Source organism: Cupressus sempervirens, chromosome 10, assembly GCF_028749045.1.
Source record: "Cupressus sempervirens isolate cs-2001-9-10 chromosome 10, ASM2874904v1, whole genome shotgun sequence".
NCBI lineage: Eukaryota > Viridiplantae > Streptophyta > Pinopsida > Cupressales > Cupressaceae > Cupressus > Cupressus sempervirens.
The window spans coordinates 222,177,200-222,201,233 of NC_143127.1; positions in this window are offsets into that span (position 1 = coordinate 222,177,200).

Below are 24,034 nucleotides of genomic sequence, written 5' to 3' on the forward strand. Positions count from 1 at the left end.
TCACCAAAGAAGCTCAAGTGTCCTCAAGGTCATGAGAAAGCCTGTCAACTTCCTCCTCCTTCCTCCTCAAGGCATCTGAATAGTCTCTAACAAGGCTAAGAAGATGGTCATGATCTGATAGAAGATGTAAATAACTCAACTTCATCATTCCCATTCTTTCCCTAATCGCTTGTAAGTCAACACAAGGAGACTTTGCCTGAACTCCCTTATGTCTACCCTATAACTGAATCATCTGAATGTGATCCTCTATCATATCCCACATACTATCATGATGAGATAATGAATTCACAATACTATCTTTGTTCACCTTCAGCTAGCTGGACAAATCATGTGGAGTACTACCTGCCTCAACCTCATGTGATGAAGCATCTAACTGTGCCTGGTACTCTTTCTTAGTAAAGTCATGAATGATCAATGTTTGCTCATCTCTACCAGGTATCTCACCATCATGCACAAAAAAATCCTCATAATCATCATCTAAACCCACTACCTCCTGTGGTAGAGTAGAATCTGAGACCTTTGCCTAGCTATAAGCTAGTTTCTCAAAATCCTCATGCAAGTTCTTGGTAATTATGTCATCTGCCCTGTGAGAAAATTTGCCAAATAGAAATCCAGTCAACTTATCCACCTTAACTGGGTCAGACAACATGTCATTCATTATACGGTGGTGCTCAACCAACTGTTTAGACATGTCATGACTTATTTTCTTAAGTTTATCTTGAATGTCTAAATAACCATCCTTTCTACTGTTCTAACTCTGGATATCAATTGTCCAAGATCGTGTCCTCTGAGACTCTGTACTATACCTGTCCATTCTGGATAAAGTAGAGTGTAACCCCAATAGGTTATAACTTCTTCAAACACCAAGAACTAACATGCAATTGATTAGAAGTAGCATGCAACCATAGATTTTGACATGCAGCTGATTAGAAGCAACATACAACCACCAAATTCACCAAGAACTAACATGCAAATGATTAGAAGTAGCATGCAACCATAGATTTTGACATGCATCTAATTAGAAGCAACATGCAACCATAAATTATGACATGCAAGATCTTGGTAGTTGTCAAAACTGACATGCAAGATCTGGGTAGTTGTCAAAACTGACATGCAAGATCTGGGTAGTTGTCAAAACTGACATGCAAACTTCTACAAACCCTCAGGCTGGCAAGATCATGGCTCTGATACCACTAAAATGTCCCTTTTCAGATTTTACATGATATTTAAAGCCTCAAATCAGATTTTTAAAACCAAACAACTAATATCACAAAGATCCACCAATTTCTCAAATAAACCCAAATCGGGTATGTCCGGAATAGTGCCAAAAACTTCACAACTTCAAAAATTATTAATAAATCTGAAAATGGAAATTTTTACAGAAATTTCAGCAGCATAATGGCCTACAAAATGAAATTTCCATATTTTTATAGCCTTTACACAACAGCTCACAAATGTAGGACAAAAACTATGCTCATCAGGCTCCCGAAATTAACACAAAAATGCTCGGAAACACCACAAAAACACTAGTAATCTATCTCAAAAGTTTAATCACATCACAATACATATATTCAACTCTATTTTAACATCTTAAAGTCTGAAATACAGCATAAACCCAAACTGATATGAAATACTCAACTGAAAACACCAAACTCATACCAAAAAACACACCCAAAAACCCACAAATCTGCACTGTTTAGCACAAAGGAAAACTTTGTATAAGCATGCACATGGAATGGATTCAAAATCCCATCCTTAGCCTTCCTGTAAATCTATAAACTCCCATTCTTGGGTCTCCCTGGAAACCTGCAAATTCCCGTTCTTGGGTCTCCTTCTCCACAGGTTTGGCAGCCTCTGAAGAATAACAAAAAAATGAGCAAAAATCAAGTTCTGGAATCAGCCCAAAATGCCTCCAAACCCCTTAAAAGAGGCCATAACCATAACTCACATCCAAGAGGGGTTAATGAAACATATTTTAATAATAATCTTCATTTATTAGTCCATTAGCTTCTAAAGATTATCCCCTTTTTCCAAAACTTCACCTTTTTGGGCCTGCCTGCGTTAGCAAAGATTATTATTTTTTAATTATTTGAAAAGGGGACATGACATAAAATGATATCTTATTTAGCTTCCTCCAAATAATTTCACATGGTTTGATCAAAGGAAGGTAAAGGTTGAAATGAAGATACAGGCTGAGAAGTAAGAGAATGAGTTGCAACCTTAGATTTAGCTTGACAGCTCTTACAAGACTGACAAGCATGTTGATTATGAATAGTCTAAAGAGACAAAGTAGAAGGTTAGGAACAACTACCATAGGTTATGAAGAAGAAACATCAATGGGTTTAGTAGATGTAGAGGGTAAAATAGATTCAAATGCAGAAAGAGCATATGGATTAGGCAAGATAGGCACAGTTGAACAACCCTTAGGAAGACTAAGTTCCATTATCTTGGTTGCTTTATGATGTTGATAATTTCTATATAGATGATTAGAACAAGTAGGTGGTTTTTTAAGATGAGATGGCGAATAAAAATCAATATCGGCATAATCTCTAGCATGTGATGGTGTATAAAGAGAATGATTAATATTAATAATGTTTCCATCACAAGGAAATTTAAGACATTTATGAGTAGGAGAAGTTGTAGCTTGTATGGAAGAAAGAGATGGAATACCAAGCTTAACTTTAAATTGATCAGAAGTAGGAATAAAAATAAAGTTAGTAAAATAGCTTTACCTAATAGAGTAATAGGTAAAATGATAGAACCTTGAGGATGATAAAGAAAAACATTACAAATTTGAATCCATGTAGGAGTAGTATCATAAGTATCTCTATTCATCCCTTTGTTAAAAAAGTGTTCTTTGGTGATAACATTCACAACATAGGAAGGATCAACCAAAGTGCCACAACAAGGAATATGAGAAACTCTAGCACTGATGTAAAGAGGACCATTATGTGTCTTAAACATATCAAACTAACTAAAGCTAATAATAGGTGTCTATTCTAGTTCATGTGAAGAAAAAATTGAAGGTGTTAGAATATTTATAATAACTAAGGGGGGGAGTGAATCAATTATTCTCAAGTCTAGATGTACCAATTCAACATTTAATAACTTAAAACAATTCATTAAACATCTCAGTCTATATAACATCTCATCAGCAACTTAGCATTATTTAACTCTATGTTTTTTTATATGTATTGACTAATAGTAAAATTTAAAAATGTAAAAATAGCATGCATAACATAACATTCACACAAGTAAATGACACTAGGATTTAATGTGGAAACCCAATTTGGAAAAAACCACTAGCAACATGCTACCAACTTTTCACTCTTTTGAAGTGTTCTTGGTTAAGAACCAACCCTGATAAACATTACAAAACACATTGTTAGGTGTGACCTTGTTAAAGGATTTAACCACCTTGTTAGGAGTGGCTTGGCTAGAAGAATTTGGATCATTCCATTAGAATGGCACCTTGATTAAAGGATTTTAAAATGACTATTAGGTCAACCTTGATTAAAGAATTTTGACTGTCACAATGGTTAGAAACGAACAACAAGTTTGATATGTAAAACACAACTCATTTTGAAAATTTAGGTCTCCATTCGTATCATTTCCTAGTTAATTAACTATCATTTATCATGTTCTCCTTCTTAGATCTGATTAGTAACCCTTTAAGTTATCATCCTTCACCAATCTTCTAAAATTTTCGCTACTATTCTATTCTTTACAAGTTCTCCATAAAATCATCAATCAACCAATGAACCAACCTTTAGAAAACATCTTGTATGCCTCCTTAAATATGTAATTTTGATCTTTTGTCACTTAAAAATCACCATAGATATTAGGTTTTGGTTAGATCCAATAAAATCTATCCATCATTTTGTCCTTCTACTCCTTTCTTGATACTTCTAGAAGATTATTCTCAAATCCTTTCCTTTGATCGCAAAACAAACTCAATTTATACATTAAATATGTCAACTCATCAATCCTTATCATCCACACATTTTGACTAATCTGAAAATTCAACTATGTTGGCCTCAAACTTGATTCTTTTATAATATATAATTTTGCTTATACTCGATCAACACTATGTAGCTTGGTCACTATTGTTCTATCTCGCTTGGCTTTCATTGGCTTTCTCAGTCTTCACTACACTTGGTCGCTACTACATTTTGCTTCTTCATCTTTCTTGACCATAACTATCACTCAGCTAATATTGTTTACTCAGCTAACCTTTAAATTCCTTAATCTTTTTCTTTACTAGCCTTGTAAAATCATCACTCAGTAAAGCCTAGTGGTTTACTCAACTACTTGGCCTCTCTTTTAAACATCAACTCAATTGTCTTCCTTATTTCATATAATGATTAAACAACACATTATCTTTTCAAAGACTATCTGATCAAGTACCCATTTTAATTCCATCATGCTTACTCTTCATTACTCCTCAACTTCACTAGTTCATCTAGTTATCTCTCATTTAAAATCCTCTTCGTCAATCAATATATATGGAACTCAACACAGGTAGTAAATGTCTCTCTATTAGGTTTTACATTAATGACAACATGACAATTATTCCATTTGTAGTTTCCAATAGAAGGTTGAGGTGCTAACTCAACTTGATTAACCACATGATTTTCTTATTGTATCTTCTCATCATAATCAATATGGTGATTGGAAGAAGAAGGTTGATTAATAACATTTGTTGAGTGAGAAGGAAATGGATTAGTGTAAATCTAAAAATTTTGATTAGGAGGTACAATAGAATTATTTGTGTTATTAACTTGACCATCAATAGCTATAGCCTTAGAATCAATAAGATCCTGAATGGAATTCTTCAATCCATAACACTTTTGAGTATCATGATGTGGTTGATGGTAATATTGACACAAAGCCTTTGAATCAAAAAACTTAGGCAATGGTTTACTAGGATCAATAGGATGAATAAAAGGAAGGTTTAGACATTGAACATGAATCAAATTAGTCATCACCTAAGACAAAGGCTCAAATAAAGGAGTATACTGATGATTATAGTGAAATATAGGGGAAAAAGTAGTTGTACCTCTAGATATAGCAACCACTTGATCATTAACGGTATTGGTGAACTTGATTTTGATGAATAGTTAGGTTTAGAGAAATTGTTTGAGTTCTCAGTGGCATCACTCTTATCAATAGAAATAGGATCCATCAAAGTAGAGCTCTCAAGTGGACTCATTTGTAATTGGTAACGGTGAAGAACTGCACATAGATGTGAAAATGAGGTGTACTTAATAAGGAGAATCTTATCCTTAATGTCTATTTGTAAATTAGAAATAAAGATACATTGAATATCATGATTAAACATAGGATAAGAGATTTTGGCATACAAAAGTTTAAATCTTCCAATAAATTAACTTTTTTCTTTAACATTTTATGACAATGTATTAAATCAATTAAAGAAATTTGAGGACCAATATTATTCTAAAACCGTTGAATGAAAGCATTAGCACAAGTTTGAAAAGAATCAATAGAGTAAGGAGGTAGAGAGAAATATCAATGCAAGGCTCTATCCCTAAAAGTACATAAGTACAACTTAGATGTAAACCTATAGTTGTGAGAAAAATCACTACATATAGTCTAGAAAGTGTTGACATGAATTATAGGATCTCCCTTTCCATTATAAGTCTCAAGATGAGGTACCTCAACATGTTGTAGAATAACAACACAAAGTATATCTAAGGAAAGGTAATTAGCAATATCACATGTAGGAATATTTTACTTTGAGTCAATTCAGCAAGTTGTTGTTGTAAAGTGTTGATGATTTGAACCAATTTACTAACAATGGGATCAAAAGAAATGCTAGTAGGCATATGTATGATAGATAGATTGGAAAAGTAATAAGAAGTGGAAGAAATATGTAAATATGTTAGTGAAGGGTTAGAAAGAATGAGTAAAGGGTTCAAATAAGTAAAAGGAACCATATTATACGAAGGTAATGAAGAAGGAATGGAAGTCATAGGAACACTCACAGGAAGTGAAAGATGAGGAGGACCAACACTTAAAGGAATGGAAACTTGTGTATAAGTACTCATAAGAGGTGGGGAATATATAGGTATGCTAGAAAGAGTGGTAGAAATTGGAATAGAAGGTTCAATGATTGTGAAAAGAGGAGGATATATTAACTCTTGAGCACATTTTGTCAAAGACTTAGCATGATTATTAATAAGGCGAGATATACCACACAAGATAGAAAGATTATCATCAAAGTTGTTAACAAGCTTCTTAAGAGCTTCAATAGCAGAAACACTATCAGGACTCTAATTTTCTTGAGAAAGTTAAGTTGCCAAATGTTATCAAATTCACTAGAAAGATTATCAACTTATGAAAGAGGAACTCTTAAAGCATCATCTTCATAATTTAATGAGTGAAAATATTTATACTCCATTAGAGGATTAAGATCATGAGTAAATATGTGAATGTTGTCATGAGTCCTAGGAAGAAAAAGGGATTCATGAACAAAAGAGCCCATGAGTCCATGGCTTTTCCTAATGGAAATTTTATAGGTTGGAATTCATGTAATTAAGTTCATAAAAGAGGAGATCATGAAACAAAATCCTAATGATATCTAACCATGCAAATGTAATAAAGAGATATCTAATCATGTGCAAGATAGCCAAATCTATGAGAAAGAGAAAGGGGTTCACCAAAAGGAAGGTAGGAAAACAAAGAGGAGAGATAAAGAGATATAACTCCAAAGTAAAAAAGAGGAGACACATCAGGTTCACCAAAAGAAGGTAAATACCTAAAATAACCTAACACCAAAATGAAGGGGAGACTTGCTAGGTTCACCAAAATGTTTAGGGGGAAATGAGAGACAATTCAATAGGACTATAGATATCCCAATTTCTAGGTCTACTAAGCCATTCAAATATGTGTATGAGGGAACAAGAGGAATTCCATATATGATTCCACTTATGATCCAAATTATATTAGCTAGGACCTAAGGGAAGAATGGTGCTAATACTAAATTTGAATTATAAAGAGGAATACAATATAAGGAAATGTATTATTTGGCTTTTGATAGGATACATAAATGTGGAATTAAACTAATTGCTTAAATAAAGTAAATCTAGATGCTAAGTAAATACAATTATCCCAATTAAGATACAAATCTAGGGTAAAGATACGAAAAGAAACAAAATATCTAGAATCGCCTTGAAATGCATAGAGGAAGATATATTTTTTCTCCAAAACTTGTTTTGAATATCCATCCACAAAACTCAAAATAGAATAACGGAAGGAATAAATCCAAGAAATCTCCCCAAAAATGGAGATTGAAGGACTAGGTTGACTTGGGAAGGCATTTTACAACTAGTTTGATGTATTTTGGTGACCTGGAACTGACTTCTCTAGAAAGTTCTTGAAAAGTAGGTTCTAGATCCATAAACCCTTAATCAATATCCTACAAATCAATACAGAAAAGAAGTGTTTTGGGGTTGGGGTTTTATGAGGGTTTTCCTTGGTCAAGACCTAGGTTAGAAATTAATTGTAAATAAGAAATGTAAACGTAAATGACTAAAAACAAGATAAATTTTAGGATTTACCTTGCTTGAGACCCTTACTTGTAAGGATTTTGTGTGTATATGTATTGTAGATCTTAAATTAGGAATGTAGGGTATCTAACTCTTTGCACCGAATCTACCATAATCTTATCATGTTGTCATGGATATAAAAGTGCATCAATGAAGAAGATGATGAATGTTTTAATGTATATCCCCTCCCTTGATGACCAATAATAAGCTAGATCTTGAAGAGTAAATGCTCATAAAGTATCATTCAATGCTAGATAGAAATCTCCTATTTGAACTCCTTAGATGTAAAAGGAAAAAATGTGCATTTGAGAGAAAGAGCTTGGGAATATGATCTTTTGTTATGAAAATGAAGCCTCCAAGTCTCCTTATATATATTTTTTTGGGTGGGGAAATAATATAAGCCAACTGGAGAACAAGAAAAAACTAATTAAACCCCCAAGGCCTTTTAGGCCTGATTCTTGAAACCTCCAGTGACTAGCTCAACCTGGGTCAACCTGAGTCAGCCTGATCATGCATATCAAGTCTAGGAAGCCACAAAGAGAAGGGATAGATATCAAAAGGAATAAGATGGAAAGAGGAAGAGGAGGAGGGAAAAAGAGATTGAGCACATGCATATCCATGTTTTGAAGAGGGCATTATGAAGAGGGAGCTATAAGGTCTTAAAAGAAAAGTGCATCCATTTTAAGGTACTGCAATATATGTCAGAATGAAATAATTATAAGGAATGTTAAAGAAATAGTGTATATTGTCAATTAAATCATTACTTGTTGCTCCAATATTTGTGTATCTCCACAATTTCTCTCACTCTTTGTATTAAGTATGGGGATTTTCCTATGTTCATCATTGTCTTCCTCATGTTGTCATTCTAAAAAATTTAGCACCCACTCATGCTTCTTGCAACCCTCATTTGGAATACTTACTATTCCTATGACATTTCTTATTTTGTCATTGAATTATCAACCGCCCTAAGTATTCTCATTTAGATACATATATTCAACTACACTTCCCCATTCAAGTAGCTACAAGAATTATTAGATGGTCATCAATGTATGCATTGTTCAATTCACATTGATTGTGTGCATTTTTAAGTTGACATTGACTATTTGAATTCTTAAGTTCTTATTGACTATATGCCTTGTAAAGTTTACATGACTTGTATGATTTGTGAAGTTGACATTGATTTTATATATCCCTCAAGGTACCATTCTCATATGCATATTTATAATGAAATTTATTGTATGCATAGGTGTAAGGATGTATCCATTCTTCAACTCACATGCATTCTATGGATTACTCTAGTTTTCAATTTGCTACTTTCTATTATTAAGCTAACATTATTTCCATAACAAGTTTGCATTGTCTTGATGTGCCACTAAATCTATGTATAATGTCAAGCATTATAGTTCACAGTGAACTAACAATCACGGAATGCAAAATATAATCGAAGGATACAAGTATAACAAGGGATAAAATTAGGCCAAAAGGATCAAGGACATCAAGGGGATTTGATGGACCTATTAGAGTGTCTCCTAGTGTTAGTTTGACAATGCAAAACCTATCCTTGCTAGTGTTACAAGTCCAAAAGTATTACATCCTTCTACACATACACATGTGGGAGAAGCTTCTATTGATAGAAATGAAGCACATGATGGTAGTGTTGTGAATTAAGCACAAGTTGGAACTTCTCATCCAAGCACCAAACAATCATGGACTCAAAAGGACATGGAAGTAATAATTTTGAACTTTGAGTAAGGAAAGAACTCAACTTAGGTTGTTACAAAGAAGTGCAGAATGCCTCCTTATAATTTGAGTGCATGGTTGTATGGTATTACTATGATAAAGGTAGGGGGGGTGGGGATAATATTTATAAGCAAGGAAGGGGAATTGGATGTTGTTCACTAGTGCAAACAAATATCTCAAGTGGGCATGGGTGTATTGATTATGGACTTACAAAAATCAATTTCCCAAATCACAATAAGAAGGATTAACCCTTTTACAAATGGAATGTCGGGCAGATCATGATGGCTTGGATTTAAATGTTGTCATAAGGACTTGACCATTAGAATAGTAGAAGGGGTGGACATAGACAGAGCCATTATGCTTTATCCCATTGTAGTGAAATTCATCAATGACAACCTAGAAAGAATGTATACCCATCACACCTACAAATCAAGCAAAATTTGGAACTACAATGAGATGGGAGTGCAAGCAAAGCACAACTATGGAATGAGAGTTATTACCACATTAGGGGCTAAATTCATCGCATAGATCATAGTAAATAGATTATTGTTCTCTCATATTGTAATATTTTTGGTTAGTGCATTCCCAATTGTTATTATTCCAGGCCAAGAGATACATAAAAAATGCATTGTCAATTGTGAGCTCAAGGCATGCATGGAACATGCTTGGATGATGAAAGAATTATTCTTGAATTGGATAGACCATTTTGCAAGAGCAATTCCTAGCTAGGTGCCTCCCTCAAAAATACATCTTCTAATATTTGATGGTCACGGCAGCCATTTGGGATGGAAACAATTGACAAAGAAATGAAGGTATGCATATATTTTGTCTCACTTGTAGTGCATACTATCCATAGGTGTCAACAGTTGGTTGTTATTATTTTCTCACCATTCAAATTTTACTTCAAACATATTTGGAACATGTGGGTATCTAGTAATCCTTACATCAACATTGATTATGATGAGTTGACAATGATGTCCAACAAGGTTGCCGAATTGGCATTTACATGAAGCAATATAATGAGTGGTTTATGTAGGGGTTTGGCCTTTGAATAGGGATGCATTAGTGCACGATATGGGCTTGAGTGAGTAGTTAATTATTGTCAAGGATGGAAAAGAGGAATCAATTTTACAACCCACAAGTAGTAGATCAAATGCAATAACTATTATTGTTGCTGCAAATATTTATGTGTTCAAAGGGGAGGGGGAGGTCATTATTGTTGAAGCCTTCATTGAAATTGTTGGCTTCTCAAATGAATCAATCAACACTTTGTTGAGGAATTATGTAAAAAACATAGTGAGGGTCTAGCTACCAATTCACCACACACTGACCAACCAGCAAACTAGGAGCAACCAATAGGCTATTATAGCCCAACAAAGCTTGATAAGGTAGTAAAAATTGATGTTGGATTGAGCTTACCAACACAAGATTATCAACTAGATTGGCCACATGAGGCTGCCATAAACATTGGGAATCCAATCACTGTGGAGATGAGGATACTTCCCTTTAAATACCATCCTCGCCACATGTTCCCAAAGAGGTCATCCACTGCTTTGAAAATGGTATCAATTGGGATGAAACGCATAGTCAACAATTTTCTCAAACACAAGTTGGAAGTGAATGTGATGGAGATGTTGATGTTGTATGTTGCATGTCACTAGATGGTCAAAAACATAGTAGTTCAACTAGAGGATTCCTACAATTGCTAGTGCAAAGGACATAGGCTTCTACGAGAGGTGCACAAGTTGGGGTGCTTCATCTAAGAAAGAACTCTTAGATTCTTACATCATATGAATATGTTGAGCAACTAAGGAAGCAATAAGAGACTAAGGCATAGTTGGAGGCCAATGCAGTTCGTAGGAAGGAGCAGATTAGGTAGAGGAAAGATGAAAGAGATACAAATACTACAAAAAATAAGATTTAAAGGGTTGAGAGATGGCAAAAAAGGATCTTAGATGTTTTTAAGAGGGTAAAATGAGCTTCAAAGAAGGTGACACTAAAGGATTAGAAGAGGAAAGAAAGGGAAGACAATCTAAATTTTTGAAAAGGCGTAGATTGAACAATGGAGGTGCCACTTACACAACCACAAAAATTATAGTGACAACACCACTAGAAGGAAATGTAAATGCACTAGCCCTAGAGTCAATTAGTATGCCAAGCTCATTGCTTCCCCAAAAGAATAAAAGACTTGCTAATATGTTCAATTCTCTAATCCTTGGATTTATCTTGTTACTCAAAAAGTGCACCCACAATAATGTCATCGTAGTTAGCAACAAATGTTGAAGGTAACAATGAACTAGTATAGAGTCTTGCTAAGTTGATGTAGTTGACTCATACGTTGTACACATCTCCTAGTAATGGAAAGGAGGAATTTGGATTGGAAGTGTGACACCTATTCCCTTTCCCAATTTATGGACAACTAATGGCTATTGAAGCAATTGGAAGAGCTTCCAATATTTTGAGGTCAATAAATTTTTATGATGTATTCAAATTATCTAAGATAGTATTTTTTTTATGTAAACTAAACCATTTTGACATTACTATTTAAATTTACTACCATTATGCTAACGATTTGATTATTGATCATGTTGTACTATTATTAGAATAAAGTCAATTTATTCTTTGAATTAAAGAATACAACTAACATTAAACTATTTTAAATTTAGTATCATTATACTAATGGTTTGATTTCTAGTCATGATGAGTTGTTATTTGAATACAATCAATGTCTACTTTGAATCAATGAATACAACCAGTAGTTAACTTAACAATCCAATTTCTTCTTTTAATCAATGACAACATAACAATTCATGTAGGCAATATAGTCCAATACAAGTAAAAAAATGCATACATCATGTCTCCTATTGCATGATAGTATTGAACAAACATAAGTATTTATGCAATGTAGTACACTATTTATGTATTGACATATGCAATGTATTTATTTATTCGTTTTAACTTCTTAAACAATGATAGATGCAATCTAACTATTTATAAAATGTATCTATTTAATAAAAGACATATACATTGTAGTTATTTATGAAATGATATATGTAATGTAACAACTAATGCAATGATTGCCCGTTCAAGGGCATATTAGGGTTAATCCAATCTCTAAAAGTGATAAGGCATTATGGATATCTCCAAAGGAGGGATGGGTTAAAATTACTTTTGATGGGGTGGCAAGGGGAAACCCAGGTGTATCAAGGTGTGGATGTGTGGCAAGAGACCATAAGGGCAACATACTTATGTTTACATCAAAAAACTTGTAGGATGGTACAAATAACATTGCAAAATGTTCTGTTGTCGAGGAAGCTTTGGGATTAGGAACAAAATTTGGATGTAAATGTATACATTTGGAAGGAGACTCATAAATCATTATCAATGGCAATAAGAGAGGAAAGATGGAGGCAATCAAGGAGTTGCTTCTAGACTTTAATGATTTTAAAGTTTCACATTTCTTCTAGGAAGTGAATGGAGTGGCGAATTAGCTAGCGAATTTAGGTGTCAATTTAGCATTGGACCCTCAATATGAAATTTTTGAGAACTTCCGCACCTTGGAGATTAAATAAAGAGAGAAATTTTTTTGGCCATTAGATTTAGTAATTCACTTATGGTACTTAAATTTGGAGTATGAAAGGAATGGCATCACGATTTCAACTTAAGATGATATTAATCATCCCACAACAAGCAGAGATCTCCATGTTACCAATGTATCCCTCACACATATCAAAGGAGTGCTTGGCTTGCTTTAGTACTTTGTTCTAGAGAGTTATGAGGTATTTATATTTAGGCTGAAGGCAGGGAAAGTTTTTGTTTTTCTCTAAGTCAAAAATGGAGGCAAATTTTACTCTTGGCTCATATTCTCAAATACAAACCTATGAAGGCTAGATATCCACGTGGTGCTTGAAACATTTTTTTTTTATTGATGACTCGAGATTTTTGAAAGGCATTCGGAAATTATTAGGGCCAAAGTATATGGAGGATTTATGGAAGAGGAGGTCAAATTTTGATGTGGCATCACTATTTATGGTACTTGGATTAATGGTGGGGGCATTGAAAGAAGAGGTTCAACAGGTCATGGCTGCAAGCATGGATAGGAAATGGCTTATGGGAATTGATGACATTATTGAGCAAGTTGTTCTGGGTGTTGGAATTGAGATGGGTACTGAACTATGGTAGTTGATTAGTGGAGGGGACTCTTCCATTCAACCATTGGTGGTGTGGCCTTCTTCAAATCCACCAAGCATTCATATTCCCAAAGAAAATCAAGGGTGGATAATGATCATGGAATACATGGCTGAGCACATTTGGGTGACAAAGGAGGAGGTGTGAGGCTTTATGAAGGCCACACCGAGGAAGAGCATGATAGCCCCTAGCCAATAACTTTTCCATCAACTTGTGAAGAAATCTCATATGCATGAGGGCACATCCACAATAGAGGCAATATGGGTAGATTCCTCTCTTCTTGCTAATGAGGGGAATGACAATGGAAAGTGTTGCAGGATGAGTCAGGGGTTCTTGGTGAAGGATGATCCCTCAACCCCAACTTTTACTCATGAGGAAGCAACAAACTGGTTCAAGAAGTAGCTGACAATAGAGGTGGTGGTGGTTCCTTTTGTTTTAGAGATTGATTTAATGTATGGGTGGGTGGTTTGTACTATCAGAGTGCTAATGCTCTATTTTTGTTTATCTAATGGTATCTATAAGGGTAGGGTAAGGGTAGTTATAAACTATAAAGGTCTTAGCCATATTGTCATAATAAACTCTCTTTATCAATATCAATACAAACAAATATTATCTATCAGGGAAAAAAAAAAAAAAAACTTATGCAATGATATATGCAATGTACAATATAACTATTAATTCAATGCAATTTTTGCTATTTGTACAATGAAAATTTCATTATAACTACTTTTGCAATGTAATTATGTATACAATGTAATTATTTATGCAATGTGTTTAATGGTAAAATGGAAGCACTTTAAATAAGATGTAGACTTCCACTTTATGGGGACACTAAGTCATTCAAATAGATATGTGAGATAAAGAGGGGAATTTCCAAGTATGATTCCACTTGTGATCCAAATTAGATTGACCCTAGATTAAGGAATTAACCATAATTGAAAAAAAATTAAATTTAAGGAAATTCTTGCATGGAGTAGATCCAAATAATATCAAGTGAAATATACAGTTACCTTCGTAGATGCAATCACCTTCAATGTATGATAAAGTATGTAAGTGTAATATCCTTGTCTCAAAGAAACCATAAGAAAATTAAAGAAGTCGAAACCTCATGTATGGAAATGTATGTGACATGCCATAGATGAATAATGGAAGAGCTTGAATGAATAGGAATGATGGATCTTCTCCTTACATTCAAATTCCACTACCACCTTGAAGGAAGAAGCTTGATCCAAGAAGGAGATACTTGGACTTGAATACATGAAAATACTTGCTTGAAGAATGCCTTAAATGCTTCCTTTCTTGAGAGAGGATAACTAATGAATGAGTGTTAGAAATAGGGAATATTGAGGGGGGGGGGGGGGAGTAGGAATCAGTATTCTACAAACTTTAGCCTAAAACTAGATATTATTAATTTCCTTATAACTTTAGCTTCAAAACTATTAAAGACTAGGTCAACCTAGTCCAAGACTATGTTGACTTGGGAAGACTAGGTTAACCTCAGTTGACTTGGTCCAAGAGGACAAGTCCTGGGTACCATAGAAAGCTCCAGAATGTGGTGTAGATGAAATAGAGAGATAGTGAACTAAACAAGAGATATGGTCAAAAAGGTATCAAGATAGTACCTATAAGACCATGTCAAAAAGCAAGAGATGATGAAGGATCACAAAATGGAAGAGGAGAGGAGAAAAAGAGACCAAAACCCCTCTAAGGAGGTCTAAAAGGTCTCAATATAAAGTGTGTTCATTTTAAGATGGTACATTTAGGCCCCACTTTAGTAAGAGTATGAGGCAATTCATATTCTCAATAAAGGACAAAAGAGAAGAGTGACAATGTCACATCGAGGTAGAGTGTCACTAAGCTTAAGGACATAAGCTCCCTAACCTAGTATCCTAACTCCATTCCCATGTATAAGAGAATGAAAATAAAGAAAAAAGAAATCCAAAGAAAACAAAAGGAAAAAAAAAAAAAAAAAACACCCAAAATAGTTAGTACTAAAGCCCAAATCAACCAGTGAGAGAAACATTGGCTAAAGAAATGTCTCCCTCACTAATATCATATTTGGAATGTTATTACAAAATATAAGAGACCATATAGGAAAGGAAAGAACACCACAAAGGATTGCATCCCTCATGATTCTATCTTACCAACATGAAAGCATGAAGAGAGAGAGGGAGTGATTAATTAGTAAGGTTTGTATTCCTTACCATGAATCACAATAAAGAAGGATTGAATACTCTAACAGGTTTTTGTGCTTGATAGTCAATCCTGAAAAACAAAAACTAGGATCAAATAGTCTAGTTGGTTTGTGTGCCCATTAGTCAATCATGTGCATCCGTCAGCAACTTATGCATGCATGTCTGGATATCTGTGTATGTGTGTACACCCATGAATCAATTTTCTGGTATCACCATAGAGTGAGTGTTTGTGTGCACTACCCTAGGAGGGATTTAACAAATATATATATACATATATATATGTATATATATATATGTATGTATATGTATATATATATGTATATATGTATATATGTATACATATATATGTATATATGTATACATATATATACATGTATACATATATATACATGTATATGTATACATATATACATATATACATATACATATGTGTGTACACCCATGGATCAATTTTCTAGTATCACCATAGAGTGAGTGTTTGTGTGCACTACCCTAGGAGGGATTTAACAAATATATATATACATATATATATATATATATACATATATATATATATGTATATATATATATATGTATATGTATATATATATGTATATGTATATATATATGTATATGTATATATATATGTATATATGTATACATATACATGTATATATATGTATACATGTAGATGTATATATGTATACATATATACATGTACATGTATACATATATATACATGTATATATGTATACATATACATGTATATATATGTATACATGTAAATGTATATATATGTATACATGTACATGTATATATGTATACATATATACATATATACATATATGTATATATATATATGTATATATATATATATGTATATGTATACATATATACATATATATGTATATACAAATATGTATATATATGTATACATATATACATAAATATATATATATACATATATATACATACATATATACATATATATATATACTATATGTATATACATATATGTATATATATATATATGTATATATATATACATATATGTATGTATATATATATATATATATGTATACATATATATATATATACGTATATGTATACATATGTACGTACATATGTATACGTATATACGTACATATATACGTGATTGAATGACAAGAATAATGATTTGACCTTGCACTAAGAGCCATGACAATACTAAAGTTAGATTGATAGATTTTATGGACTGATAGCTTTCTAAGGCACTAAGAGACATGACAATACTTAGTACTAGACATATATATGTACATATGTACGTACATATGTATACATATATACATATATACATATATACATATAGATATATATATATATGTGTGTGTGTGTGTGTGTGTGTATATATGTATATATGTATATGTATATATAGATAAGTGCCCCAGAGATGGAGAAGTGTCACTAATGCCCATAGAGAATTTAGCAAATGTCATACATTACCCATATGTATGAAATTTAGCATATATACTTGTGTGTGGAAATGAGACATGAAGTGACAATGCATAGATTTAAGGTTACCTAGAAATCATATACAATCATAGATTTAAGGCTTTAGTACTCCAAGTCATAGTTACAATCTATTTTTTTACTTCATGGAAAAACTATGTACAAAGAGGGTGTATATATGCCGCGCCCCCCCCCCCGAGATGAATATATAGCCATAGTCATCGTAAGGAAGAGAATCAAGGATAACTACATCTATCAATAAGGAGATATCCTTTATCAACAATGTATACCATAAACTTAGCAAAGATCATGAACTCTTGTAAGCTAAGGAAATAGATAGATTATGAAAGGATATGTCATAAATGAGAAGAGACCCTTGAAAGGAAGAGATATTGTGTGCAAGACATCTACCTTCCAGAGGAGTGTCATGAACATAGATACAACTTCAAATAGGAACAAGATTTAGCCCTCTGTGTAGATGAAAATACAGATCCTTGGAAGAAGGATGACAACCTTTATAGTGCACCGCTTTTATAAATGAGAGATTTTTAATCAAGACACTATTCTTTATAAGAAAATAATGTCACATAATAAATAAATGTCATGATACTAAGGAAAGGAAATCCTTAGAAAAAGTAAGATAAAGAATATAAAAAGGACCCTTTCCCCCTAGGAATGAGACAAGTAAAAAGTCTATGGTAGGATATATATCAAAATCTCATAATATATAAAGATGAATCATAAACAACAATTGATAGTCATACACAAAATGAAAACATGTCATTTCCAACATGAAGTATTATATAATAATGCAATACCATAGAGGATTAAGTAAAGAAACATCACAAGATATCTAAAAAATGTATCACATATGAAGTAAGATATAAATGATTATTAAATAAGAAACATTAGTATGAAAGCTATACAAAGATATTTTCTAGGAAATAGACACATGATCTTGCATGTAACAAATCTTTTCATAGCCAAAGATAAAAATGTATCATAAAATAATGCAATCTATACAGAAATGAAGGAGGAATATGAAAGGATACCACATTATACCAACTTAGTTATCATGGAATGAATAATAAAGGGATAATGGACCCTTGAGAGAAGAAAAAGACAAAAAAAAAACCCCACCATATGCTCCAAATGAGAGATTATATCATAATAAAGATGCATTCACAAACATAAGAAATGTATGCAAGAGATAACATAAAATTATAAGAGAATGAAAACTCATAAAGGATATTGGAAAAGAGAAGAGAAGAAGAATCACATTATACTTCCCTAAGTGTTTCAATGTGTACTAGACATGAGATTTCAAGAAAACATAAGATTGCACTTGGGATGTTAATCCACTAGTAATCAAAATAGATGAATACAAGAAAATATATCATCATATAAAAGGAAAAAAAATCAAAAAAGGGACAAAATATATCCTTTGATATAGATAGAAAGAGAAAATAGGGTGTTGGCCCCCAAGTGAGGAGACAAGGATAATTATGTTACTCACAAAATAGGCCAATGAGCCCCCAAAAGATAGGCTAATAATGTCACATATCTAGGAGAAACATAATTGGGATGTGGATGCATCAAATAAAATGATGATGAAAAAGATACCATTAAACATTTCAATTCATATGAAATATAATATAAGGATTTAATTGAAAAGAAGGATAAAGCATAGATAAAGAAGATCTATTAGGTGTAACTAGATAGAAATGTAAAGAGAAACACTAAATATGCATATACTCATCAAATAAAGGTGTTGGATGCATAAAGTCAATAGTGGGGAATGTTGGTGTAGAATCTAAGGTTTCTCAATCTTTAAGAGTTGAGAAACTAATTATAGAGTCAATGTGAGTAAAATCCATAGGATCTAATGCTAGATTTCTGAAAATAAGGCCATAAGAATTTTTTTTTCAGTAAGATCTAGATTTAAGTAAGATATGTCATGAGAAGGAGGATAAAATGTGTGGTCTTTTTTTTCTAAGGCACTTTTAGGAGAAGGATAAACAAAACTCATTAATGCATCATGTATAGAAGGTATATCAATTAAATGCATACAAAGAGTTGGTTGATCATCTAAATGTATATCATGAGGAAGGAAAAATCCATGTCCTTATCTAACGGTTCATCCCAAATAGGAGAATTATCTAAGGAGGGAGTAAAACACACATTAGAGGAAGAATTTTTGTGTGAAAGAGAGTAGTCAATATTCCTATCCAAAGGCTCATCCCAAATAGTAAAACTATCAACATTAGGAACATCATGACTCACTAAAGGTTGGTCAACATCATCTTGAGGAAGTTGAGTCTCAATAAGAGAACATATTGAAGCATCATCATATGTATATAATGGAATATCTTTAATATCATTAATGAAGCTTCAAAAGAAATATAAAAACCCCATAAAAAGGAAATGTAATGTAAACATGAACTAGATGCACACAAAAAATTGTATTTTCAAAATGTAAGTATGCAATCTATGTTTACAAAATGTAAAAGGAAATATACATACCACTAATGCAAGAAATAGTAGATTTAGATACACCAAAATATAACCTAAAAAGAGAGATGATTAAAAATAAGAGATATCTCAAGAGAAATATATCTAACTCCAAGAGAAGTGGTTAAGATGTCGGGTTCAAAAAAATGTTTAGTTTGGTGAAGCCAAGGTGAAATAAGAGAGATTTCCAAAAAAAAGGGGAATATCTAACTCTGAGAAAGAAAGAATATCTAATTCACATCGGGTTCACCAAAAAATTTAGTGGTAAAGTAGAATAACTTTAAACAAGATGTAAACTTCCACTTTGTGGGGATACTAAGCCATTCAAGTAGATATGCGAGCAAAAGAGGGGAATTTCCACGTATGATTCCACTTGTGATCCAAATTAGATTAGTTAGGACCCAAAGGAAGAAGGGATCTAATACTAAATTTGAATTATTAAGAGGAATTCAAGGTAAGTAAATGTACTCTCTTAGGCCCTTAATAGGAAATGTGAATGTGAACTTAAATTAATTGCTTAAATAATGTAAATCTATATGCTATGTAAAGACAATTAGCCCAATTAAGATGTAAATCTAGGGCAAAGATATAAAAGGAAATAAAATATAAATGAGTCACCTTGAAATGTGTAGAGGAAGAAGTATTTTTTCTCAAAAACTCTTGGATCTAAATCTTTTCTAAACTTCTGACCATATATCTTGAAATAAAATAACAAAAGGAACAAAATTCAAAACTCTCCTCAGAATCCAAGACTAAAGGACTAGGTTGACTTAGAAGGACATCCTACAACTAGGCTGACATAGTCTGTGACTCTAAAATTGATGACTCTAGAAAGTTTTCAAGTTGTAGGTTCAATATTTGTAATCCTTTTCGCTCCCAACCTGCAAATCAACATAAAAAGAAAAGTTTGGGGGTTGGGTTTAATGAGGGACTGCCTAGGTCAATCCCTAGGTTAACAAATTAACCGTAGTTGAGAAATGTAAATATAAAGGAAATTTTTGCATGTAGTATATCTTAATAATATCATTTGAAAGATACAATTACCTTTGTACATTTAATTGCCTTTAATGTATGATCAAGTATGTAAGTGTAATGTAATAGTCACAATTCAAGTAAACCTTAAGGAAATCAAAGAAGTCAAAACCTCATGTATGGAAATGCATGTGACATTCCATGGATGAATAGTGGAAGAGCTTGAATTAATAGGAATAATGGATCTTCTCCTTAGAGCCAAAGTCCACTACCACCTTGAAGGAAGAAGCTTGATGTAAGAAGGAGATGCTTGGACTATAATACTTGAAAATATTTTCTTGAAGAATACCTTGAATGCTTCCTTTCTTGGGAGAAGAAAACTTATGAATGATTGTTAGAAATAGTGAATGTTGAGAGGGGGGGTGAATCAATATTCTATAAACTTTAGCCCAGAAATGGATATTATTAATTGCCTTATAACTTGCAAATGAAAGTAAACTAATTATGCTAAAAAAAATTCATAATCATGCAACAAGAGAACTCATAACACCATAATTTTTTAACTAGGGAAACCCTAGCCAAGGAAAACCTTAGTGGGGATGGTACCCACAAAATGATCCACTAATCAAAAGTATCTAGTTAAAGTTATTGACCCTGTTAAGAGTTTGTTACATGCATATAATGTCTTAGTCCTTGTTAGAGGATATAGGCCTTGTTAGAAGCCTCAAACCTATTAGGAGTTGTTATTTACAAATAAAAATATATATTCAAGAAGATGCCACTTCCCTAACATGCAATCTATAATGTAATACCTTGATACAAAAAGATAGATACATAAACCTTTTTACTTATTACTAATATATTCAATATCTAATCTAACTCTTGTTGATCTTCACAAAAATCCCATACCTCTGATCATACATAAGAATTCACATCACATAAAGTTCACATATTCTTCCTTAGAAGCACACTTAACTTTGCATTTATAAACTTTCTTTTATACCATTGTAATTCTCAAAAATATTAACCAGTCAATCTTCAAGCTTCCACACACTTGACAAAATATATATTTACAACTTGTTTTCTTAGGGTTAACATCTAGGATGTCATCCCAGATTAATTAAGTAATTTTTTTTAGACAAAATAATTTCATAATCTATAATTTATCCATTTCTTGTCATACTATGTTCCTGTTTGTATAATGTTGCAACTAGTAAAACTATTATATCTCATTTTGTACTGATCGTACTGATTCACACACTTGAACATGTCATCCTAAATTTTTTTTCTATTTGTAACCAACTGCACATGTACTAATAATAGCTCTATCAATTGCACATATCAAAATGATATTTGTTCTTCCTGATAAACTAACTAATACTTAGACAATTTTCAAAGTATGAATGTCATAACTTTATCTTCAAGGTTTCAAAAGGTTCCCTTGCAGTGCCATTCATCTTGTGAATAATTCTACTTTACATTCAAAAACAAAATACATACAGTTGCAGTACCATTTCATTTGGTCAGTTTTGGATGATGGATAGTTAAAGTTGGACAAGATACATATAGATGACAATCCAGTGAATATGTTTACAAAGCTAGTGACAAGGGAGAATATGAGTTCCTCTTCAGCTTCAGTTGGTTTTCTAGACTAAAAAAAATAAAAGAACAATAGAGTCCATGATAGTTTGATCTAGTGGGAGCCCCATGGACTAGAGACATAGCCACAAGAGTAGTCTCCAAGTACGAGATTGTCATCTAGTAGAGCCTGATCAGTCCCCAAGTGGGAGATTGTTAATTTTTGGTGAATGATTAGGAAGTATTGTACATACTTCATAATTCTTTAGGGTTTGGGGCATTTCCATGAAAGAAAAAAAATTGGGCCATATTTTATTAGGATTTTGGGCTGACATGTAATAATTAATTATAACCTAAAGCAGTGAAAATACTTGCATAAAAGTGCTTAGGGTTAGGTATGTTTCATTATGTGTGATGTGAAAATTGCTTCTCGCAATGGTATTGAGTTGTAAGGGATTACGAATTCTAATAAGGTTTTAATCACTAGATCATAATTATATTGGACTTTTTGTTAGGTGGACGTAGCCTAGGGTTTGGGTGAATCACATTAAATATTGGTTTCTTGTGTTCTCTTCTATGTGATTTATTATTTCCTGATACTATTTATATTTGCATGTAATTGTTATTTCTATCTGAGGTTAATCCTAACAGGTACCTAGAAGACCACGTTGGAAAGCAAGAGATCATGAAGGAGTGTAGAATATAAGAGGAGAGGATAAAAAGAGACTAAAACCACACTAAGGAGGGCTAAAAGGTCTTAAAATGAAGTGTGTCCATTTTAAGATGATACACAATGAATTATGCAACATAATCTTATCCTAACATATTTGTTCAAGACTACCACTGCACTGCGAATTATATTGGTGCATACATACACATATATGTACATAAATACACATACACATGTACACTCATCGACAAACATACAAACACATACATAAATCTTGCATCCATATATATATGATTGCATACATATATTGACACCTCTTTAAGAAATAGTATGGTTACATATGGCTGGACAAAATAAATAAATTATGACAACACCATACAAATAAAATGGAAATAGCTAGGTATTCATTGAAAACATGTCATTTTTCCATCCATGTTTTATCCTTCACAATATAAGTATACCAACATAGGTACAATTGTATGAAAAATTAAACTAAATGTAAGTATTTAAGTAATGCAATGACTATGCATTGAGTAGTGATTGTTCTATCCACATATTCATTATATACAATTATTTATGCAATATAACTATATAAGCAATGACATATGCAATGTAAGCATTGAAGTAATGACATGTGCAATATAACTACTAATGTAATGACATGAGAAATATAACTAGTTATGCAATGTTACTACACATGCAATGACATATGCATTGCAACTTACCCATTTTGACTTTAAATCTAGCAATACAAACCAACACAAAAAAAAAATAGTAAATGACTTCATAGTTTAACAAATTCAATCGATTTCATGGCCTTAGTAAAGTCAATAAGACTTTAGCTATATATTGACTATGTTTTTCATTCAAAATACTGCCATATCATACAAGGCTACCTACCAATTAAGCAATTATTGAAACAACATATATTGGTAAGTGACATAAAATGTAATGTAAGCAAAGCATTTCAAATTAACCAGCAAGATTATATCCTAAAATATATGGAGTGTTCATAAACAAAGTTTAGTACTACTTAAATGATAGTATTGAGAAACACATGTACATGGACCTTTAACAATTAGCAAGCCATGTTGAAGTCCTTATTGCCTTGCATACCTAAAAAATGGTGCAACAATAGGAGGAAG